Source organism: Pinus tabuliformis, chromosome X (genome assembly GCF_031772625.1).
Source record: "Pinus tabuliformis cultivar Carrire ecotype Pingquan chromosome X, CPIR1, whole genome shotgun sequence".
NCBI lineage: Eukaryota > Viridiplantae > Streptophyta > Pinopsida > Pinales > Pinaceae > Pinus > Pinus tabuliformis.
In genome coordinates, this window is record NC_142308.1 from 326838642 (window position 1) to 326865481 (window position 26840).

Here is a 26840-nt window from a genome sequence, read left to right on the forward strand (position 1 = left end):
TCTTAGCCCTAATCCACTATGTATAATTGTTAAATCTCGACCCAGTCTCCCTTAAGCTCTTACACTCACATACAACACCTCACTCTCTTTACATAACTCTCCACACTTAAACTAAAACCAATGTTTCCTCCCCCCCATTGCACAGCTACCATCCAAAGTTTTTTTATAGTGATGCATAAGGAATAATGTTATCTCTATCGAAAATTACTTTGTCTTTCACTCTACCTGAGTGTACTCCTGTATGGATCTCCATCCTTTTGTTGCATCTAATTTCCCGTGTTATATGGGATTTATGATTGCGCACAAAAGTATCTCCCTTAGGTTGGTGGCTAACCTAGAACAACAGAGAGACAACGAAGACAATGCTTTTCCTTAAGATAAATATACGGTAGAGTGGTGGCTACCTGAAATCCTTCACATACTTTTCTCCCTCTTTAGCTTGGAAGCTCCAATTCCAGCTCTAAATTCCAAAACTAGAACTTGCACAATCAAATAACAGAAGCCAAGAAACTACAAGATATATGGAATATCATCTAAGTACTCCATTCAATAGATCACCATGGTATTCAAATAAGTGAAAAACAACAACACATAAAGGAAAACAATGAATTCTTTGCATTAATATAAATGGAAGGAGATTACAACCATAAGTAGTAGTTCATCGTGTAGAATAGCTCCTCGAGGTTGTTGACTTGTCCTTTCCTTGTGACAATATGCACCTCCAATCACCCTGAATGCATGAGGTGACGAACACTCACTACAAGAGCATAAGGGAAGATTTACTCTCCAAAAGAAAATCCCCAGCCACATAGAAGGATGGGAATATATAGAGAAGTAGTGTAAGTTTTGATTTCTTATCCAATTACCAATATAGGGTTTGAGATCCACCTTTGGTTGAGGGATAAGATCAAAGGGTAAGTGGTGAAAAATCCAAAGTATGGAAGGATATGATCCAAATGTTTTATCCAAGCTAATTAGTTGAAACAACTTGTAGAAAATCCTAAAAGGGGAAGCTTCTAGAATCCCGATCATTCTCTTGGATTTCTAGAACCAATGCAACTATAAAGGGGAGAAACCTACTAGTGACCAACACAGGACACAATGGAGCAACCTGTTGGTGAACACACCTGAGTAGGCTTATAGGGAGTGTTGGTCCTTAAACTAGCTCGGATGAAGAAGTTTAGGCCTCAAATTTTGGGGGATGAAGGGAACATGCTTAGGGATTTGTGAAAGATGATGACAAGGGGGAATAGGATGTTGATTGATCCCATTACAAGGCTCACTAACCAGATGTGAAAAAATGGCCTATAACTGAATGCCCCTGTTTCAAGGAAAAATAGTGTCGATTCGAATTTCTAGTCCCACTAAGATGGGTAGCTACCTTAGAAACAAACAATGAAAGTTTTTTGAGAGTTCCTTTAAGTGTGATAGATTAGAGGGAAGAAAAGAGGACCAACCTGGATCTTCCACTTTGATCCTAGCTTGATTTCTCCTTTCCTTGATATAATTTTCCACTCCTCTCCTACTTGTCTCGCTTCAAAGACTACTTGTAGAGTCAAAGTAACAAAAAACCATCAAAGCATATCCATCTAAAACATCATAAACAATGTGGAATATGAAACACATTGACCATACAATTGCATTAATAAACAATAAGATTCACAAATACAGGATTATATGGAGGAAAACTCAAAGAAATTTATTAATAGTAATGTAAGAGAGGATTACAACCCAGCTATCTGATCCAATATCATCCTCCCAGTTGAAGAAGAAACCTCATGAACAAGCAAATCACCCAACAATGCAATGTCTCTTCTCACCAACAAACCAACAACACTTCCTTGCAAATTACAAAATTCTAGCCTCTAGATCTCTCAGATGAGGGATCCATTTATAGATTTCTTGTAAGGGTGTGATTCAGCTCAGGGTTTTTTATTAGTGTCATTCCATTGATATTTCTTGGCTCCACTTGGAGATTTCATGATCTCTTACTCATCCCTGGGAAAATTCAAAGAGGCAAGTGTCACAGGAGAAGTTATTCCATGATCATCCACTTAGCAAACTATCTCTGCCATTTGTCTATTCTCGGTCATCGCACCCCACAGAAGGCCATTTCAGTGTGCATCACACCTGGCCAGTTTGGCAGTCAGTATGCATCGCACCTTGCCCATGGAGCAGTCTGTATGGTCGAGTTTTGGCCAGTTCTGAGTAGTTTTTCAGGTGGAACTTCTGGGAAATGATGTAATCAGTTGACCATGATCCTTTAGGGTATGAAACAACATTTTTAGGGACTTAAGGAGCCCTTATATTATGGACATATGAGTTTGGGGTTGCAGTGCCAAAATATGTCTATAACAGCCCCCTAAAGCACAAAATCAGAGATGACGATTGGTGATTGAAGTGGTTTACCTTGTGACAAGTCGGGATTAAGGAAAATCAATGAGATTCATCTGTTACAATACATTTACAACATGGAATATTTGTTCTCTGAGGGAGGCATGCCCATACTAATCTCATAAGCTAACATAACATGTACAATGATCAAATTATGTGTCCACAGATGCAACTAGTGGACCCATTACTGGATGACTATGTATATGATCACAACTATCATACATTGTGATCTTTGTATAACTCTTGAAATCATAGCCTAGATGGATGAAAATAGATTTGGGCTCTTCTATCTTGTTCACACGACCAACCAATGTAAACGTCTAACCATGTGAATCAATGAGCTAGAGTTGAACATGGTAGACACAATTGATTACCGACCAATGATCTAAGTCGTTAAGAGACGCAAGAGAAACCATCGATGATGTTAATGGCTCTCAAGGTACTATAGTACAATCTATATAGTGTGAATAAAGGAGTTGATGTCAAACACCACACATAACCTTTCGTTCGAAGGCCATTGATGTATGTAAGCACCAAGTGTTATCACCAAAAAATGATCACCTAGCCATTTCTAGCTAGGTGGAACAAAATACATCATATAGATTTAATTTTACCATAGCAAAATCACTTTCACTATGGAAAATAATTTAGTAAACCACTTTTATTAAATTATTTCCTGATTTAAATAAAAAAAATCCCATGATAATAATTAGATAAATCATTATTTATGTAATTATTATCATGGAATAATTATTAAATTGTTATTTGAATAATTATTCCTTGCCACATTTGACTAAATCCCTTAGGAATAATTAAATAGATCACTATTTATTTAATTTTCCCTATTTTTGTTATTGGAATAATTGTTATATCACCATTTAATAATTATTTCAATTTCGCACTATTCTTAATTCTCACAAAAATAATTAATAAATCATTTTATTTGTTAATTATTTCCAAATAAATATATTTAACCATTTTAAATGTCTTTTCCCTCTCCAATAAATATAATAAAGTATTCCAAGTGGTTAGATCTTGATTTGGTTAATATTATTTTATTATTCTCCATTTTCGAGATTAACTTAATAATTTGTTATAAATAGGAGGGTTTTTCATTCATTCTTCACCATGATCATAATCATCGTCACCATTATCATCTTTTTTCTTTAGATCTCCCATTTGAGTTCTCCACATTTTGTCTGGGTTTTTCACATATTGAGAGAGAAGATCATTTTCTAAAGCATCAAGGACATCAAAGGACCCATCCCATGGAAGGCAACTTACAAACCCTTTTGTAGATCTCCATCACAAGGTTTTTTAAATAAAGAATTTATTCAATTAAAGTCTTTCCATTTGGGTTATTGTATTGGATATATTTATTATTTCTTTTTATTCTAGATCATTTATACTTTTGTTGGATTTTTTCCATTTTTATTACAGATTTGAATCACAAGCAGCCATAATCTTGTTGTTAGGGTCATATTTAAACTAGTGACTTAAGTGAAGTATTTTTGGTTCACCTGCAAAGAAATTTCACACTAAAACCAAGGTACCAAAGGTTTGTTTCTAAGTCAACTTCCTAGATGATGTGTTGATATTGACAGGAAGTGACCCATTAAAGGAGGGCCTTGATGTATCCCCCATCAACGACACGAAACAAGTATCATGATTGAGAAAAAATGATTAGAATGATGTTGACATGGAATTGGATCGGAAAAGGTAGACAAGAAATGAAGGCTTAACAGTATTGTAGCAGAGATCAAATGAATGACTTCGCTTGAACACATAGGCGACACTAAATGGAGTTGGCAGCATTGATTAAAAACCGAATGAAGGTTTTGAAAATCATATGATAACAAAAATGCAATCAGGTTACCCAACCCAATAGCCACAAAGATGAAGTGGAAGAGTGTCGTGTTCAAGAGTGACTCGCTGGCATTAGAAAAATGGAATCCCTTATTTTTCCAATTTCCCCAACAATACCGGTCAATACCACTTTATTTTTTAACAAGCTTGAGGAGGATAACACATGCTTGATCTATAAGTTCATCCTTCAAAAAAATCCCTCCGATTATTTTTAACGAACCTTGAGAAGGAGTGGTTCAGCCTCACCTGAGTTCCCATATGATGACATGGATTTCAGTGGAGATCCAGAGATGGGATTACCCCCAAGTGATGCTTGGGGCCCAACAAGTATGTGATTGTGTCTTCTTCCTTATGCTGATTTACATGTATTTATGATGCATATTTATACCTATATTGATACCATGTATGTTTTCTTGCAAATGTGGGTCCTATTGGACATGTTTTAGCCTATCTTATGGGAAACAATCCTCATCGTCTGGGTAGAGTTGGTGTAGCAGGTGTTCCACAAAAATGGAGAGATATCAGGGTGCAAGAGGACCCTGAGAGTATGGCTAGGCACCGAGGTCTAGAGATAGGTGGCCCCTTGAGAAAGAGAGAGAATTTGTCTCATTACACCTATATTGACCGCGGGAGTGTGTTGAGGATGTAGAGGCTCACACAGAGGCTGTAGAGGCTCGAGAAAAGGTTAACGAGGATGCATGGGATCACACAACTACTCTACTCTAAGGGATTCTTGAGTAAGGTTGGTTGATGCTGGATGATACTATGATGGAGAGAACTATGGCTCGAGATAGAGTGAGGTGTCCCGTTCTTCATCATCTTTATTGCTTGCTTGATTTTGGCTCCAGCACTGGGTGAGGCCTGAGGGCCTTGCATAGGGACAAAAGGGGGTGATGGGGGTGTTATACCCCATACTTAGATGTATTTTGATGTATGCATGTGAGCACCCACTATTAGGATTATCCCCTTTTGATGACTCAATTTTTCTTGGCATTGGCTACCATATGTATTTTTGGACATATATTTTTTGATATATATATGAGATGAGTTTTTACAGCTCTCAAGATGCATCTTTACATGATCTGATTTTATACATGTGATGTAATTTTTTAATTATTTTATGGATATGATGTTCATGATTTATGTGTCTCGATGATGATGTACATGTGATACATGTCAATCTAGGATTTGATTAGCTATGGAGTATGCTACATGATTTTGATTTCTTGGTATATGTGAAAATGTGATATGATCAAAACCATGAGATAACCTTTGTGCATCTAGGTATTTCCAAAAACAGCAAGGGTTATGTGCCTTGAAGGTTTTGTTAAACTAGGATACAACAAGCTAGGAGTCAAGGAACACATGTAGGTGGTTGATACCTAGGTGGGAGGCATCAACCAAGAGGCCTATGATGGCATCATATTTGGCTTGATTATTGGTGGTTGACCCGATGCAAATTCTATTATGGTGGAAGAGTTTCAGTTCAAGAGAATATATGGCCCAAGTTGTTGTTGTTGTGAGGTTTTTTGACCACCAAGACACACCAATATTGAACCCAATATGATAGTCTACCGAATGATCCATTTGGGACACATGATGAGAGAGTGATTTTAGTATACATCCATGATGAGGTGATCATCAAAAACATACCTCATGATGAATACATTTACATTCTAGGGATGTATTTAATTTTATGGATGTAATTTTTTTAGATAGAGCCCACTTATGGGATTTTTAAGGCAAGTCCCATCAGAATTTGCTAAAATGTATGCCCCTTTGAGGAGACAATGTTTAATAATGTATGGCCCCTTCCATAATGTTTTGAACTTCCCCAGTCCTAAAGATTATTTGGCAACAATATAGCGAAGGACTAAATCCCCTTATGTGAATGAATCAAGGTTGAGATTGCAGTAAAAGGAGGATTTAGTCCTCTTTTTATGGACTTTGTTATGATGGGGATATTATTGCTAATTTTTTTTATGTGTTCCAACTGTACTAGTGTTTTTTCTAAATTTTAGGTGTCTGAGAGTATTTTGATGGCTGAGTGTAAGGTAGAGACCTTGCACTCAATGGGGAGAATAAATTTCCACCTGATACACCATATAAAAGGGTGTGATCCAAGTGGACACTTCAACAATTGTGTAGTAAACCCATAAGGCTACAAAAACCATGTGATACCAATTTTTTTTTGTGGTTGTTTACCACATGCTATAACATTATTTTTAGAACTTTGTTGAAAGGTTCTGCCTGGATGTTAGACTGAGGGTAGTATGGCGAAGAAAACTCACAAGAAAAACCAAGGTATTGGGATAGTTATTGAAATATCTCATTCTCGAAGTGTTTTCCATGATACGATACTAACTCCTTGTGAACACTGAACTCTGTTATGACATAGTTAAAGAAAAAACAAGTGATAGTTTCTGCGGTGTTATTATAAGTGGGCATGGATTTTGAACATTTTTTGAAGTAGTCGATGATGATCACAATGTACTTATGGTCATCTAAAGACTGAGGGTTGCAAGTCATGAAATATATGCCCCATTTGCAGAAAGGGCTTGCGATAATGACTTGGTGTAGTGGAACTAATGGAGCTTGCATCTTGTGAGTGTATCATTAGAAACACTCATATTTCTTGACTTCTTGAATATAGTCATGAAATAAGGTGGGAAAAAAGTAACTGACACAAAGGATATTTTGGGCAGTGGCCATCTCGGATAGGTGGCCAATGCAAGCTCCACTATGGTGGTGATTTAAGACATGCTCAACGTTTTCTAGAGCAAGGCATCAACCAATAATGGTGTCGATGCTTCAACGATAGAGGACATCCCCCATAAGAAGGTAACTGGGGGCTTGATGGTGAATGCACCTTAGATCATCCCGAGTAAGTTGAGGGATGAACTTATGCGTTTGAAGAAAGAGGAGGTGTTGTAACATTCTTGTTTTTGATAAGTTAGCTATTAGATAAAAAATCAAAATTCCATACAAAAAATGATAAGTTAGTATATGCACCAAAAAAAAAGATGGAAAATAAAAATGTTAGGAGTGATTATTATTGCAGTTCCATATCAAATAAAATGATAGGGTAGTTGCTCTAAAAAAGGAAGGCAAAATGAAAATGATAGATAAGAAACAAAAGAAAAATATTTTCTTTAGAAAATAAATTAAGGTTGCTAGCTCAAATACACCTTTGAAAAATTTCCTTTTGATTAATCATGCTTAATTTCTTTAATTATGATTTAATTGTTGTACTAAACTTTGATGACCTTATAAAATAAGTGACAAATGACACTTTTGTTGTATTGGCGGAAATGACAAAACAACACATCGATGTCGATAACGAGCAAGTACTTTTCAATGAAGATCCTTCACTCCACTCAATCAACGGCGGAGGAATCCTTTTACCCCCCCTTGGCCGTTTCCTGTTAACGCGGGGGGGGGAGAGTCTGAAAAGCAGTTTTCATGGCTTTCACTTTTTGCAACGTGGCACCTCCAAAATGTCTTGGACCCCCAACAACTGAAACCACAAACCATTATGACCCCCCCAAAAAAAAAAATTCACCAGTTTTTCTTCCATCTGATCATTGACTTCCCTGCACCTTATGCATCCATTATCCTCCATCCAATAATGAACCTCCATATCATCTGTCCATTTTCACTTACCCATTCACCACCCACCACGTTATAATATCATTGCTCATACACTCCAAAGTCGTTGTTGTGCCTGATTATCCATTTAAACATCTGTTAAGCAATAATTCACATTTCCTCTGCAAATTGAATGCCTATGACTAGATCTAAATAGCCAATTGAACCTATAAATCCTCCATGGCTACAATCTTTGCCACTTTTCACTTCCAACCATAAACCAAAAGCATAATTTATCGATCTATGTATTTTTGCCACTGTCATCAATTTTAGGTTAAAAACAACTTCTAAATTTCCCTTGTAGTAGTGATGGCTCCTAAAGAAAAGATACAGAAGACTGCTAAAGAAGGGAATCCCTCCATAGTTTCCCTTGATCTGGAACATATGCCACTTGTAGACTCCCTTTTCAAGATCAATGACTTTGAATGTGAATTTGATTTCTATGAATTACATTCATGGTTAAAACTAAAATATATTGATAAGGAGGATTCCATTCACTTCTGGGAGACTCTTCTGCCATTATTTTCATTTCCTAAGACCCATCAATTCCTTGATCTAATCTCTTGGTGTCAAGCCAGGTATGACCCTGTGAAAAGAACAGTAATGACTCAGGAAGGAAAAATCCTAATTACCATCACTAGTCAGAGCATAAACCATATGCTAATGATACCTCCATCTGATTCCCTTGGCCATTTCTCACCTGTAGCTCTCATGAACTTCTATACTAAACTCACCTTCCCACAGAGAGCTCTTATATTTGAATTTTTCTTACCAGAAGATGTCCAATTACCTAAGTGAAATCCTCCATATTCATATTCCATGTTCCCTGAAGCCACTAGACACATTATCTCTCTATTATCATATCTCCTAGGTTATGAAAATGACCAAGCTATTGATGAAACCATGCTTGGATTCTTTTCTAACCTAGCAGATATGATAATAGAGAGATAATGTGCCTAGTAGATGGATTCTTTTCTAGCTGATAATATACATGAACAATTTATGAATTTAACCACACAAGGAGTATTCATGTACAGTTCAGTTATAATTCATCAAATTTTGTTTCAACGGGGAGATCTATTTCCTATTCAGCTAAACAGACAATATGTGTAGGGAGAAACAATCAGTGATTCACTTGACAGAGCTAATAAGAGCAGGATAATTAAATTTTACATTCTCACAGTTCATTGATTCCTTCATACATCTAGTTCTCCAATTATTCAACAGCCACGCAGAGCCCATAATTGGAGTAGAAATTAAAAAGACACTGCACTTATCAGAGAAAACCAAGACTAGTGACTGGTACCTATACCAGAATTTCACTGAGATTAGGATCTATGGCAGTGAGTTGGCTCCATATAAACTACCTAAGTATGTGCCAATGAGAATATTATCACCGGAATACATTAGGAAAATGATAAATATGGATGAAGTCCATTTTGTCTCAGGCAAGAATAAATCACAGTTTAAACTCAAAGCAAAAGTAGGAAGTTTCATCTGTAACACTAGGTCTACAGGTACAGAAGTAGATAGATTGCTAAAGAACATGAATGTCTAGCCAAGTTTCACTTGGTATTATGATCCTTTTGGGACTATTTTAGCTCTCAGAGTGCAATTGAAGGCAACACCTTACAACCATACTCCCAGGCCAGAATTGGAGAAGTTCATGAACCAAGAGCAATGGTCTGAAGCTACTCTCACAAAAGTTGATGAACATGTTATATCAACTCCTCAGACAAAGACTCCAACTGCATAGAGTACTCAGCATAAAAGAGCCAAAGAGGAAACTTAGTCAGCTACACAACCAGGTAAAGAGTAACATATCTTACAAAAGAAGTTGAAAACTGGGCTGTCAATGTCATCAGGAAGCAAGCCACCATAAATAATTGATCTTGGAGAATTGGAAGATGTTTCATCAACAAGGACCACTGATCCCAAGCTTCCCTTAACTTCTTCAACTCCTTCTTCAACTAAACCTATGGATATTATCCAATCAACTGATACTAGCTCAATAGGAGATACTAATATCTTCTCAACATTTTTGGAAATCAAGCAAACAAATGAGATTCTTAAATCTCGAGTTTACAGTCAGTTTTGGAAACAAACATCTACTTCTTAGCATATACTTCTCTCTTCCTTCAGCAGTGAAAGAGGAATGATGCAAATGGCATTTTTGCAGGCTCAGATTCCATTTCCTAAATACGCAATAGACTACAAGAAGACCATATTCTCATTTGATGTGAACCAAATACATCCCATTTATCATATGGATTTGCATAGGCAATGAGGTGATATTTTATTTTCAACAATGACTACAACTGCCATGTCCCTTTCCAAGCTCAGAAGTGCTTTGTCCAATGTACAGTCACAACTTAAGATTGAAAAGTTGTCATCCTTGTCTAAAGATAATGAATTAGAATCTCTAGAAGATATCATTATCAAGATTGGATATTATCCCCATAACTATAAACAATTGAAGAAAAACTACAAAAGAAGAATGTTGAGATTACAGCCTTGATGAAACAATTGAAGTTTCCTTCAACTAAGGATCCACAGACCAAAGAAATGGTAGAAAATTAACAGCATGGGATGATATGTTAATGCTCATTATTGAGCAAAACATACAGATCAAGAAAATGGAGGAGCAGATAGAACAACTGCTTAAGGAAAAAGAGACAGCACAGCTTGCTGTGACCTCAGTGATAACAACTCCAATGACATGTGCAGATTTAAGCTCATCTCCTACTGACATTGCCTCGTCTTCAGCAACAAGTGAAACAACAAGGTTATCATAGGAACTACAAGCACATAAAAAACAAAATGAGAAGTTACTCTAGAAGTTCCAAGCCTTAGAGTCACAAAAGGTAAAAAATGATACCTTGTATGTAGAAGAAATGCAAAAGTCACATAGGTTAGAGCTGAAGGTTAAATAGTTAGAAAGAAAAACTCTAATGGAAGACACTTTGGCCCAAGCCAAAGAAGATATTTGGTTAGATATTAACCACTCTATAATAGAAGTATGACCATCCATACAAATTATTTTTTAGCAAGAAGAACTAATTGCTAAATGCAGGGCAGAGATAGAGACCCAAAACGCAGCATTGGACACAAAACCCAAAGAATTAGGAATGATCAGGGTACTAAATTCTAAGACTAGGCAGCAGTTACAAGAGATGAACATTCGAGATAGGACAACCACTATTTTGGAAATTAAGAAAGTCCTAGTGAAGAAGAATTGTTAACTCAGCTAAAAACAACGTGTGATTCTTTGAACACTACAGTAAGGAGGTTTCACTCTAAATTCAATATTTTACATAAGAAATTCTTACCAGAGGTAGTATCATCGAATGATCAGCTACTAAAAGTGGAGGAATACTATGAAAGGATTTATACCATTGCAGTAGAAAGCAGTCAATTTGCAGGGATAAAAAGGTAGATTACTGGAAAGGATTTTTTGGAAGCTTTAAGCTTAGACCTCTCCATTAAATATGAAATTGGTCATATTTTTCTCACCAAACCCAATTTTGAGAGATATATCGAAGTTGATGAGATACTCAGAAGGACAGTAAATCACGACATACCTAGTGAGAAAATGTGGGATCAATTGTGTGAAACTATTGATTAACTTTTCATTCCAACAAGAAGACATCAACAACAGATTTTGAAGGAAAATTCGTCAATAACTTCCTATCTAATAGGGACACATCATGCAACAATTTTTCTTTTCCTATCTTCTTTCAAGCTATATTGTAATCAGTTTAGGCTATTTTGTTTAGAACTTGTATAAATAACTCTCTTGTATAAGTTATTAAATGTGGTACCTTTCCATAAGAAATTTTGTAAAAACATTGATGTACAAGTTGTTTCTAGATCATTGATAATAAAGAAAAGGATTTTGAATTTGGGCTCATACATTTTCTTCTGTAAGTTTTTCATGTGTTTCATTCATTATGTTTATTTTGCATATGTTTAAGTTTTATAGAGATATCAGGTGAGAATAAATGTGTTACTGTTTTTCTAAAAAGCTCCCTCCAAGTCATAAAATCGTTAACATCTTATGTAATCTTAAGCATAGTTTGTTTAATTTTTTAACATTGGACAAAGGTTTTCTCACATATGATAATTTATCTTTTTGTCTGAAATCTAAATTTGTCATTCCTCCTTACTATTCTTTCTAAACACCTTATAAATTCAAATCACTATGTGAAGTCAAATAGCAACCATTTGATTATCTATTAGTACAATCTAAAAGAGTTAGTACAACATTCTTATAGTTTGTTCTACATATTGGTCCTCCATAAAAACCAAAACCAAAACCCCTAAAAAAAATTATCTTAGATGCTCTGGCATGATCAATTGACCATTGTCATCTTAGAGGAACAACATCAATCTGGCACCATTGCCAAGGATTTGATTTTGATTAGTTTTCCTAAGGCAATGACATAAATCCTATTCCTTTAAGGTGACTAAAGGTATAGATAGGTCAAAATCCTTCACCTGGCGACTTCGCTGTATCAAACTAGCACCTTTTAAGCACACTAGTTCCCATTCTAAATTTGACACAGTTAGTGCTATGTTAGATCTAGAAAGACTTGTGAGAAAGACCTATTCTAAAAGGAGACATCAACCATCTTCTTCCACTACAGCCTTGCAGTTTGAAGATATATTACCATTTGATCCCTATAGTAACATTCCATGCAATCCAAATTGGACTCATTTATCACCTACAGTTATTGAACTTTTAGACAGGGGAGTTGATTTTAAATCAGCTTTCCTTATTCATTCACTTGAATCTCATCCAGAACCCCTACTTCCACCAAGATCACCTAAATCTGACTCTGACCTGGGTGTTTATTTACCTTAATACAAACCTACAGATTTCATATCCCCAACTACTTATTCATTCCCATCCACTTCTGAACAACCTGAAGGGACCTTTTCTATATATTCAAATCCACTCTTTGAAACAAAAGAGGATATTCAGTCACAGGTTCAGAAGTTAGTTATTAAGACTCCCTTAAAGTCATATAGGATATCTCCTCCTTCTTCATCACCTCCTTCCTCACATCCACATAGGTATACACCTTCTTTATCACCATCTTCCTCTTTTTCTTATTCAGCATCTACACAAACATCTCAGACACCATCTTCAACTATGGAATTACAACCTATTGTACAAGCTAGATATGAAGCTTTAGTTTTACCTCAAAACCTCGATGCATTCCTTCTAGGACATTTAAAACATCTTCCTAGGTATAATGGATAAACTAGTTCCTCAGCTAAGGACCATCTTCAAGAATTTCTAGATTTTGCAAATATTATGAACATTGAACAAGAAAATGTCTATATGAGGTTGTTTGTTCAATCTCTAGAGGGAAATGTAAGAACCTGGTTTAGGCAGTTACCTGAAAATTCCATTAGGTCTTGGGAAGAGTTAACAAATATATTTTAAAACCAATGGGGTGTGAAGAAATATTCTCTTTACTTTTTGACCAAGTTTGAAGAACTTAAAAGAAACTTTGGTGAACCTGTCTCTAATTTTATCAAAAGGCTCAACAAAATTTATCATAAGATGCCCCCTGATTGTAAACCCCCTATAGCAGCAGCCAAATCTAGGCTTTCAAAATTCTTTGAAGATGATTTTGTTGTAATGTTAAGAGAAAGAACTTCAAGGACTCTTGAAGACATGAAAATAATGCCATAGATGTAGAAGAAAATAGGGCTGCCTCATCTACTTTAAAAGCTAAAGAGGAAAAGGCCTAAAGAAAACCTAAAGCTAGTCAAGAGGCCTCTACCTCTTCAAAGAATAAAACTGAAGATTCTAAAATTGATGAGATAATTTCACTTCTTAGAAATCTGTCCAATAGAATTTCCAAGATTGAGACTCAACCTAGAACGGTTCAACAAATAGTAACTCGACCTCAAAATCAAAATCAAGGTCAATACAAGAGAAATCCACAATTACAAATTCTTTAAAGAGCTAGTAATGGTCAGTAGGTTCCAACTCCTTTATTGATAGATGATCAACAATGTGATGACAATACCATTACTATCACTGAAGACATTAAAAATATGGATAGCTCTTCTAGTCAGACCACTATTATTCCTCTTTGACAAAATAAGCAAGTTCAAGAAGAGCAAGAATCCTCACAGGTATCCAAATACCATGCCTTCTCTGAATTCCTAATTGCAGAGATCAACGAAAGATATGATCTTAGACGTAGACCTGGCCCTGGAAGACCTCTTAGGGAACCTCCAACAATTGAACATGATAGCAAAACTGTTGAAACTTGGACAACTACTATTTGACCATTAAATCAGTTAACTGATACAACTCAAATTGAAAAAAATGTCTTGACTACATTTAATGTTGAAAAGGAGTTAGAAAGAGTTAAAATCCCTATACCACTTTCGGAACATTCCAAAAACCCTAGATATAAAAATCAAGTTTCCAAATGGATACAAAACACCTCTGTTGATGCTAAAAGTGATGTTATTAGCCTTCAAGATGAAAAACCAGCAGCTGTCTTTGGTCCTAGCTTAGATATGATAGATGAAATAATACCACCTTTCTATGTGACACTAAAGACAAATGACTCCATGCTATATAACTGTATGCTTGATTCTAGAGCATCACACAATCTCATGCCAAAAACCATCATGGATCATTTAAATATTGACATAACTAGATCCTATCATGATTTGTACACCTTTGATTCCAAAAGAGCACCTTGTCTAGGATTGATTAAGAATTTAGTAGTCACTCTTGCCCAAATCCTAGTAAAGAACATAGTGTTAGATATTTTTGTCACTGACATCCCTCCCAAATTTGGAATGCTCCTTTCAAGGTCGTACTCTGCCAAATTAGGGAGAACTCTTCAGATGGACATGTCTTATGCCACTATTCTATTTTATGGGGGAGAACAACTTAGGTTGTATAGAGAGGTTAGATTTGTTCACACGGTATGAAAAATAGATCAACCAAAGAAATGCCCCATTTATGCAATTGATCAATATTTTGGCTGTTTTCAACTCTCTTCAAATCAAATACATGAATCTCAAGTAAAAATCGAAGATGTAGTTGAAAACCCTGCATCAAATCAAATTGATGTATGGAATTTATTCTTCAATAGTTCTTGTACAAAAGATGGATCAGGGGTTGGGGTAGTGTTAATCTCACCAGAAAAAGAAAATATAACACAATAAAGTAAACTTGATTTTGAAGTTACCAACAATGTAGCTGAATATGAGGCTTTCCTTCTAGGACTATAGTTAGCCAAAAGTTTAAAGGTACACAACTTAAGTGTTTTCACTGACTCGGAGCTCACTGTAAGACACATTAGAAATATTTTCCAAACAAAGCATCCTAGGCTTAGGTCTTATAGAAATGAGGTTTGGGATTCCATTGAAAATTTATTTGATGCCTTCAACATAACTTATGTCCCTAGAAACGAAAACATACATGCAGATTCTTTGGCTGTTTCTGCAAGCTCATTTAGGATTCCTGATCAAACACAGTTGTTATACCAAATCTAGGTTAAATATAGGCCATCTATACCTGATAACCAAAAGCATTGGTAGGTGTTTGACGATGATGATGTTGAAAATAATACTAAGAGGGGGGGTGAATTAGTATTATGAAATTATTTTTCAACTTATATAAAGATTAGCAGATCTGACTAATGAAACTTGTGTATACCTTCCTGACTTATAATTTAATTTATTCTTCAGATATTGATCATTAATCTGTGTGTCAGAACCATATAACAGTAAGCAGGAGCAGAAAAGGAGAACAGGCAATCACACAAATGAACACAAGATATAAGGTGGAAACCCAATGTGGGTGAAAACCACCTGCTGCAATATGTCTCTATCTTCTTTCAATTAGAAACTTCCTTTTACAATGATTTTGTATTGGTGCAGTCTTATACCAGCATGCAGGCTTCAACCTGCAGAAGGCTACAACCTTCTCTCATTCTCCAGACTCTTCTGGAAGGGAACTACAACCCCCTTAGCTCTTGCACTAGCTGAGGTATTTGTATGTAGGTTCTGACCTATAGAGGACTTCTCTTTTCTTCCAGGGACCACGTTTCATAAATTTTCAAACTGGATCCATGAATATCAATCAAACATCAAATAGATCTGCAATCAACCAACTTCCCTGTACAAATACTGAATCAATAACTTCTCAGAACACAGTACCAGTAACCAGACACCAAGTCAGACCCCTGAACACTGTAGAAATAGATAAAAGCAGCTAAAATATATTTCAAGAAAAAAGTTTGCAACTTCACCAATAGAAACCTATGTACGTTTGCAGTATTCCCTTCTTTACCCTGTGGTTATCCACACCTCCTCTATGTTGAACTTGCGGTATCTGCACCTGCGCTCTGCAGGGGATATGGGTATCCGCACCTCTTCTGTGTTGAACCTGTGGTTATCCGCACCTGCGCTGTGCTGAGCTTGCGGGTATCCGCACCTGCGATGTGTCAAACCTTGCGGGTATCCGCGCCTACACTGAGTTGGGCATGCGGGTATAGAAATTTATCAGACTTCGATTATACCCCGGATTATCAGATTTATAGATCTGATCACACGCCGAAGAGATCTCGAACCTTCAGTAGATTCATCTTGTAATTCTCAGGTTTCTTCTTACTTCAGGTCCAGCTCACCAACTGATCACAAATATTTCAGATCTTGCTCATCTCAAGATATTCAACACATTAGTTTCCGAAGCTAAATGATCTCCTTTCCTATTTATAGTCTAGGCCTTACTCAAAACCATGGTCCAAAACCATAGAGATCCAATACTAGGGACCCAAAACCTGGGTTCAATACTTTAGATGCGAAACCATGGACCAAAACCATAGGATCAAGAATGTCGGACTAAATACCATGTACCAACCATAAGATTTCCCACGTGTGTACTTTTCTCTGCATGAAAGTGTGTGTACTTTACGTCCGCACTTTTTGATCGGAGAACCTGCGCACATGTCCGCAACTTTTGTTCGACGCACCTGTGTACATCCGTGGCTTCATGAACAGGAACCTACGGGTATCTCATTTTCTACTATTTTGAGAGCCTGAACTTGTGATCTGCTATTTGAGTGAGTTGCCATCAAGGACAACACTTATGCCATCGATCCAAACCTGTGTCATAATGCCAACAATCTCCCCCTTTGGACTTGATGGCAACCCAAAGTCACTCAAAGTATTTTATCCCCCTTTGACATCAAGGGCAAAGGGTTATGCTCCCCCTGAGTACATGCTAAAATCTCTGCTCTACTGTGCTGTCCAATCTCCCCCTAACATATAGGCAAGATCCGCAAGAAGATGTTCTACAAAAGAAATATGACTTTATACATCATAACTGGCCTTCCTATCACCAAATACTCATAAATATGACTCCCAACAAAGTGGGGATACATGATATAATAGGCATATGACATTATCCATCCTAGGCATAGTGGGGCAACCAATATAGGCTATTACATTACCTTGAAAAAAGAAAGATAGAGACAAAATATCAGCAGCATCTGTCAAGCACTATTTAGATCAGTATCCATGTTCTTCTTTTGCACTTGCTCCTCCTGAAATCAAGACAACTGAAGAATTGAACCAAGATCTTCTATGATAATGCCAACAATGCATTATTAGAAGAATATATTCTCCCCCTGAACCTGTGCCAGATTCTCTCTAATAGACCCATATTGGACTCTTCATCCTTGCTCTTCTTCAAGTCGACTGTACCCACATAAACCAGCATAAGTACGTGTATACCCCATTTGAAACTCACGTACAACCAAAAATCTCTGAAACAGACAAGATTCAACAACAAGATGATGCATCAACTACCCCCAGCTCTTGTCTGAGGTATTCAAAGGCCTCCCTAGGCAGTGGTTTGGTGAGAATATCAGCAACTTGTTCCTTAGAGGGAACATACTCCAATTTGACCTTTTGTTCAAGCACTTGTTCTCAGAGAAAATAATACTTGATCGATATGTGCTTATTCTTTGAATGCATGACAGGATTCTTTGAAATACTGATTGCACTTGTATTGTCACAGAAAATAGAGATAGGTGGAGTGTAGGTGATTTGAAGATCTTGCAATGTTTGCATCATCCAAAGGAGTTGTGTGCAGCAAGATGCAACGGCTACATATTGTGCTTCAGCTGTAGATAATGCAATAGAGCTTTGTTTCTTGCTGAACCAAGATACTAATCTAGGACCCATGAAGAATGCACCACCACTAGTGCTTTTCCTGTCATCCACGCTTCCTGCCCAATCTGCATTTTTGTATGCATGAAGTGTGAGATCTGTAGCTATAGGATACCATAAGCCATAGTTTTGAGTTCCTTCAAGATACTTGAAAATTCTCTTAACTTCCTGAAGATGAGTTTCCTTTGGATTTGCCTGAAACCTTCCAACTATACCCATTGCATGCATAATGTATGGTCGGGTACCTGTTAGATAGAGCGGACTACCAATCATGGATCTATAGGTTGGTTGATGTACTGTTGCTGATTCATCATTTGCGTTGAGGCTGCATCCTGTCACCATAGGGGTACATATCCTCCATCCCATATTTCTTCAAGATCTGCTTGAGATATTTGGTTTGTGATAGAAAAATGCCATCTTTGTTTTGTTGGACTTGTAAACCAAGAAAATATGTGAGCTCACCAAGCATGGACATTTCAAACTCTTTCTGCATCACCAAGGCAAAATTTTGACTCATGTCTTCTTCATTGCTACCAAAGATGATATCATCAACATACACAACAAGTATCAGCAACTTATCATTATCAATTTTTATATACAGATTGCTATCAATTGATCCTTTTATAAAACCTTGTTGATGGAGGTACTTATCCAACCGATAATACCACGCCCTTGGTGCCTGTTTAAGGCCATAGAGTGCCTTTTTGAGCCTGCATACAAGTTTTGGATCATTTCCAAGAATAAACCCATCCAGTTGTTCAATATATACTTCTTCATTTAAGTCTCCATTCAGAAATGCAGATTTTACGTCCATCTGAAATACTTTGAACTTCTAAAATCTAGAGAGAGCAAGGAACATTCTTATGGCCTCAAGTTTGGCAACTGGAGCAAAAGTTTATTCAAATTATATTCCTTCTTGTTGCACATATCCTTTACAAACAAGTATTGCCTTGTTTCTAACCACATCCCCATTTTCATTTAGCTTATTTTCGAAAATCCACTTTGTCCCTATGACATTCTTATCTTTTGGTCTAGGAACCAACTCCCAAGTGTTATTCTTTTCAATCTGCTCAAGTTCTTCTTCCATGGCCTTGACCTAGCATTCATCTTTGCAAGCCTCTCTTACATTCTACGGTTCAGTGGAGGAGAGTAATGCTAGATAGCTTAAAGCTTCTGAAATGGTTCTTCTCATTTGTACGCCTGCCTCTTTCTGCCCCAAAATTTGGGATTCTGGATGATTCTTCTGAACATATCTGGATGGAGTCTTTTCTTTTGTCCTTATCTACTCTTCTGGTGCCTCATGGGTTTCTTCTTCGTCATGAATCTGATTTGATGTTGGCGGATAGTCTTCTTCGAAATCTTCAGATTTTACCTGCCTAGGAGTGTTTCCTTCTTCATCAACCACTACATCAATGCTTTCAACAATTTTACCAAGTATTTTGTTGTAACATTTGTAAGCTTTGTTGTGGGGAGAGTAGCCAAGTAAAATGCCTTCATCTTCTCTAGGTTCAAACTTGCCAAGATTTTCATCAGTCCTTTTAATGTAGCATTTGCTTCCAAAAATTTTGAAGTATTTTACTTTGGGAGTCTTACCATACCAAAGCTCATGAGGAGTCTAAGTGCTATTTACCCGGACGTTTGTCTTGTTGAGAATAGTAATAGCGGAAAATGCGGCTTCACCCCAGAAGGTTGTGGGAGTTCTAGACTCCTCAAGCATAGCACGAGCCATTTGTTGAACCATTCTGTTCATCCTTTCCACAACTCCATTTTGCTGAGGAGTCCTTGCAGCAGAAAATTCCCTTCTTATTCCATGTTCTTCACAAAAATGGAAAAATTCATCTGAGGTAAATTCCCCTCCTCGATCAGATCTGAGGCATTTGATTCTACAATCTGATTCGTTTTCAACCAAGGCTTTGAATGACTTGAACTTTTCAAAAGCTTCATCTTTATACTTCATGAGTCCTATCCAACACATCCTTGAAAGATCGTCGATGAACAATATGAAATACTCTTCTCCTCGAGGTGATCTCTTCCTAGTTGGACCAATATATCTGTGTGAACAAGTTCAAGTGGCCTGCTAGCTAATCCTTCCTTCTCAGGGAAATTAGTTCTGGTTTGCTTACCAAATTGACATGATTTGCATATTGTATTGTCTAGAATTCTGATGTCAGGAAGATCACGAACTGCCTATTATTTGCATGCTTTCCTTATCGGAGAGAAGCTAAGATGCCCCAGCCTTTTGTGCCATAGCCAGTGTTCATCATTCTTGCTTAAATAACATTGTTGTTGTTCTCCCTTGAGTAAGTATAGGTTATTGGGAGTTCTTATTCCTCTGATCACTGTCTTTCCTATATCCAGCTCATGAACAATACATCCATTTGATTGAAATATTACCTCAGTTCCTTGATCGCACATCTGACTGACACTTAATAGATTGTGATTTAAGCCATCAACATACATAACATTACTAGCATTGATCTTTTCTTTCAAATGAACAGAGCCTTTACCTTTTATGAATGTAGGGGTGTCATTTCCAAATGAGACCTTCTTTTCCTTGTCTAAGGCACTATCTGACTGAAGTTTTTCTTTATTACCTGTCATATGTTTTGAGCACCCACTGTCGATGTACCATTGATTTTCCTGTCCCTCTACATATAGGGCTATCCCACATCTTTTTGGTTATGTTTCTTTCTTTTTCCATGTTTTTCAATTCAATGAGGCTTGCTCCTTCTGAGTTGTTTGCCGAAACCTGCTTCTGCATTCAGAATCTTCATGACCGAAGTTGTTACAGATAGAAAATTCTATTTCATTTTCAAGAGCAGAGAAATTATTGTAGGTTCTTTTCATGATTCCTGTCATACTCCTTTGTTTTTGAGCTTCCCTAGTCAAGATGGTCTTGTAGGCAACACATTGAGCAGATTTATGACCAAAGTTATGACAAGAGAAACATTGGCCATTGAAGAAATTCCTGTGATTATCAAATCTACCAACCATATGATTGTAGTTTCCATCCATTCTTGAGCCAATATGAGAATGATTTACCTGTGGTCAGTTGAGGCTTCTATTCATCCTTGATGTAGATTGCCCCCGATAATCTATTCTTGAAGCAAATTGTCCTTGATTTACCTGGTGATCTGCATTGTGCTTTTTCTGTCGATTGTCAACTTGTTCACTTCTCCTTGCTGCATCAAGATAACTTTTGGAGGTGGATGGCTTTTGCGCTTGCTTCTGAGCTTGAGATGCTTCTTCAAAATATCCGAGACTAGTCTTGATTAGAGGAGAACGTTGCACTTTGATAATCTCATCTAGAGTTTCAGATCCTTTAGAAAATATGAGATTAAGGGCTTTTGCTTTCTCAATTTCTTTTCTAAGTCCCACAATTTCACATTCTAACTCTTCATTGTGTTTATCCTTTTCAGCAAGTTGGAATGTTAGAGTATCTATAATCATATTCTTTTCCTCTAAACAAATTTTAAGTTTAGAAATTTCTTCATAAATACCTTCTTCATTTATAGCATCCAAGAAATCATCATCTTCAAAAGCCATCAAAAGTTTATCATCATTACCTTGTTCATCTTCATCACTATTTGACAATCCATCACTGTCTTCATGCATGTAATAGCTCTTCTTATTCTATTTTCTGTTCCATCTAACAGGTTCCTTACCTTTGTCTAGTTTATCCTTAGGAGGACATTTTGCAGCATAATGACCGACTCTCCCACAAGCAAAGCATTTGAAAGGCATCTTACCTCTGAATCTTCCAGTTTCCTATTGAAGGTTCTTGAAAAAATTTGATTCTTCCTCTTCTTCTGACACATGTCCTACCTCATAGTAATCTCCTTTTCCTGAAGCCTTGAATGCAGCTTCTCTCCTGTCTGATGGTCCTCCTTTTCTCATCTCGTAAGCAGTTAGAATTTCGTGCAGTTGTGACATGGTAAGGCTCTGTAGATTTTTCTTTTCTTCTATGGAAGAAACTTTTGAATAAAACTTAGGAGACAAAGATCTTATAACTTTTTCAACCAAAACATCTTCTTTCATTTCTTCACCCAAGTTTTTCATACAATTTACGATCTCGTCTATACTTAGGAAATAGCTAGCCACACTTTCATCATTATGCATTCTGAGACTTTCATATTGAATTCTAAGAGTTTGTAACTTTGCTCGTTTTACCTGTTCATCTCCTTCATAGCTCATAATGATCTTGTCCCATATTTCTTTTGCACTTTTTAGCTGCATAACCTTGATGAATTCTGATTGAGATAGACTTCCTAATAGAGTATTGACAACTTTTGCATTTGTTTCATACTGCTTCTTACCAGCTGCATCTGTAGGAGTTGTTGATGGAAATGTGTATCCAGTTTCCACAATATCCCAAACTTCTGTACCAAGAGATTGAAGATAAGCAGTGATTCTTACCTTCCAATAGACAAAGTTGCTTCCATAAAAAATCAGTGGCCTGATAGATGCTTCTTTTTCGTAGTTGCTCATGATGATAGATCTTCCTTCAAGCGATCAAGATTTTCCTGAAGAACTTGCTGTGATTCCAATTGTTGAAAATAATACTGAGAGGGGGGGCTGAATCAGTATTATCAAATTCTTTTTCAACTTATATAAATATTAGCAGATCTGACTAATGAAACTTGTGTATACCTTCCTGACTTATAATTTAATTTATTCTTCAGATATTGATCATTAATCTGTGTGTCAGAACCATATAACAGTAAGCAGGAACAGAAAAGGAGAGCAGACAATCACACAAAGGAACACAAGATATAAGGTGGAAACCAAATGTGGGTGAAAATCACATGCTGTAATATGTCTCTATCTTCTTTCAATTAGAAACTTCCTTTTACAATGATTCTGTACTGGTGCAGTCTTATACCAGCATGCAGGCTTCAACCTGCAGAAGGCTACAACCTTCTCTCATTCTCCAAACTCTTCTGGAAGGGAGCTACAACCCCCTTAACTCTTGCACTAGCTGAGGTACTTGTACATAGGTGATGACCTACAGAGGACTTCTCTTTTCTTCTAGGGACCATTTTTCATAAATTTTCAAACTGGATCCACGAATATCAATCAAACATCAAATAGATCTATAATCAACCAACTTCCTTGTACAAATACTGAATCAATAACTTCTCAGAACATATTACCAGTAACCAGACACCAAGTCAGACCCCTGAACACTGTAGAAATAGATAAAACCAGCTAAAATATATTTCAAGGAAAAAGTCTGCAACTTCACCAATAGAAACATGCGTACGTCCACAGTATTCCCTTCTTTACCCTGCGGGTATCTGCACCTCCTCTGTGTCGAACCTGCGGTATCTGCACCTGCACTCTATTGGGGCTTGGGTATCCACACCTCTTCTATGTTGAACCTATGGGTATCCGCGCTTGCGCTGTGCCGAGCCTGCGGGTATCCGCGCTTGTGATGTGTCGAGCCTGCGGGTATCCACGCCTGCGCTGAGTTGGGCCTGCGGGTATAAAAATTTATCAGACTTTGATTATACCCCAGATTATCAGATTTACAGATTTGATCATGTGCCAAAGAGATCTCGACCCCTCAGTAGATTCTGTTGAAAATGCAACAAGATGATGGAGATTAGTAAAAAGGAGTCGCCTTTACTGAGTGGGCCCTCAGGCTATTTTTGGCGCAAAGTCTATTTTTAGACATATGGATCATGGTCTATGAGTTGTAGGATGCTATTTGTGGATGATTGGTCATGTTGGTAAAAATAGATGGACTTCTATTTTAGACATATAGGCGGTTTCTATTTTTAGACTACTAGGCTAAAAATAGAACAAATGAATATTATTAGCTCTTAATAATATTTGGACTATAAACATTATCTTATCCTCTTGGAGCACTTTAGTTTGAGATACAGATGTGGCACATGCAACTACCAGAAGGAAATATGCTTTTCTTATGGGTCAGTTGAGCTATTGCATGATGGACTTCAGTTAGAACTCAAGTGATTGAGTTTGGTGGAGTTGATGGAGTTGTGTTCAGTTTGACTTAGTTGAACTAGTTGTATTTAGTCTAAATGCAGAATACACTAGTGATGAGTTATGTGAATTAATTATTAATTAATTCACCAAATATTAACTCATAAATCAACTAAAGAATACATCATTTAACTTAGTGCATGGACAGTTCAGTGGAGACAGGTGTTAGAGGTGAGTGAAAGGGCAAGACAGCTGTCAGTTGTGACTATAGTTGTGCATGAGATCTTGTACAATCAATGGGATTGAGTAATGCCAATGAGGATTGCATGGTTCAACCAAGGAAATATGAGTTTGCTTCAGCCATTCATCATTATTCTCATGCAGGATTGTGCAGTGGAGGCAGGCAAAGCAGTGAAGGAGATTTGAACCTGTGATTGATTCAGATCTGAGCTACTTTTGTGTGTAACAGGTGGAGATAGTACTAAGTGCTTGTGAGGAGTATTGTACTATGTATTTTTACGTGTTCTCAATCATTATAATATATAGATAGTGTGGGGTTTTCAGCTGTATGCTTTCCCCGGGTTACATACTGTGTTAATGTGCGCATGCGATTGATGTTTCATTGTTTTTAATGCTGCTAAATTGATGATCAACATAGAGGAGGTATGTATTATGCATGTATCTGCAATAGTGTATAATCGGGATAATATATGTGAATAAGTGTCATATTATTCAAAATTTCTACATGGTATCAGAGCAGAGTTGAGCATCATATCTATTATTCAGAAAGTGTTTACATTTTATTTCTTCAGGTAGAGTCTGTAATCGAGCTAGGTAGCCTCTGGATTCATCCTTCCTTTGGAAGGTGAGATATCCAGTAAAAGCCCATATAGTCGATCTCTATACAAGAAATACTTTTTTCTCATGAATTTTAGATTAGAGGCAGTTGAGTTTTGAGCTAGTGGAATTCGAATTTGCAGCAGTGTTTTCTTGGTGTCAAAGTTGAAATGTCTTTCAACGGATTGCGATTGGAGTATGCTCTTGAGGGCAGCTCAAATTATATTGCGTGGAAAGACAGGATGGAGGCGGTGTTAGATGAAAATGGGCTGAAGGAGTTCATAGAAGCTGAGGTCCTAAAGCCTACTGATGCTGCTCACGTTGAGGTTTGGCAAAAGAAGACAACAAAGTGTCAAAGGATTCTATTGGAGGGCGTGAAGGATCACATTGTATCCAGCCTGCATGGAAAGGCTTCTCCATACTTGATGTGGAAAGCATTGATAGATCTATTCCAAAGCAATAGCGACCAGAGGAATTTGGCGCTCAAGGATAAACTTAGAAACATTAAGTGTGAGAATGGAGACAGTATGCCGAAGCATCTCACAAAGTTCACCCAATGTCGGGATGAGCTGGGAAGTGTGGGGGTGATTTTCGATGATGAGGACTTGGTGAGCTTAGCTCTCCTTGGTCTTCCGAAGAGTTGGAATTCCTATCAGGACTCTGTCAATGGTCAGGAGAAATTGCCAAGATGGGAGAGACTTTGTTCGGATCTTGTGCAAGAGGAGATCAGACGGAGCACCAGAGACAGTTCTTCATCCATGCATGATGAGGAGAACTGTGCCTTAGTGAGTAAGGTGAAGAAGGGGAAGGAGAAAGGTTCTCTTTCTAAATCCAGTTCTTCCAATGATGGGAAGAAGGTTGACAAGTCAAAGGTGAGATGCTTTCGTTGTCATGAGTTGGGTCATTATGCTACTAATTGCCCAAAGAAGAAATCTAAGAAGGGATCCGAGGAAGGATCTGAAGGTGAGGCACTTGCTTCACAGTTCGAGTTGGATTTCACACTCTTCACATGCATGGTTTCATCCATGGTGGGAAGTGGTTGGTTTCTTGACAGTGGAGCTTCTTTCCACATGACCGGTGACAAGAGTTTGTTCAGTACTTTGGAGGAGAAAGATCTCTAGATACTCATAGCGATGGGTAATGATGAGAAGTATAGTGTCTCAGGTGAAGGCACGGTTATTTTTTAGAGGGAGCATGGAGCTCGCCTTACCTTGATCGATGTCAAGTATGTACCAGGATTGAAGAGAAACTTGGTGTCGATCGCGATGCTGGAAGACAGAGGCTATGATGTAGTCTTCAGTAAGGGAAAGGTTTTCCTTAGACACATCATCACTAGACAGGTGAAGCAGATTGGTTCATGGGTCAAGAACCTATATGCTCTTGAGGTTCAAGATGCATGCACAGCCTTGAGCAGCGAGGCAACTGATGGAGACTTGGTGGTTGAGAGGGAGCATATATTACCTCTCAACATGCAGAGCCAGAAGAGGTCTCAAATGGTTGTGGAGTAGCCATAACAAGGGAATCTGAGAGGAGATCAAGTAGAGACATCTACTCATGTAGAGACCTCCAATACGAGGAAAATTCGAGCCAGGTGGGCTGAGGGATCGCATGCAGCCATACCACTAGGTAGGAGGTGGGGTGATGTGGATTGATCGTCCCAAGTAGGAGAGGCAAGATCCTTGAGGTACCCAACCTCTTGGATGAGACCTTGCTACGGGAGCCCCGATGTGGAGTAGCAGGAACTGACTGATTGGGTAGAGACAGATGCGGATGGAGCGACAGAGAGAGCAACAGTGTAGGGAATCCCAGGACAGCGCATAGCTAGCAGGCTGCAGCAATGCGAGAGGCACAAGTGTTTTGCACAGTGCTAGGTGGCATAGAGAAGTGTGCAATGGTGCGAGATGCATGGAGATGTTGTAGTAGCACAG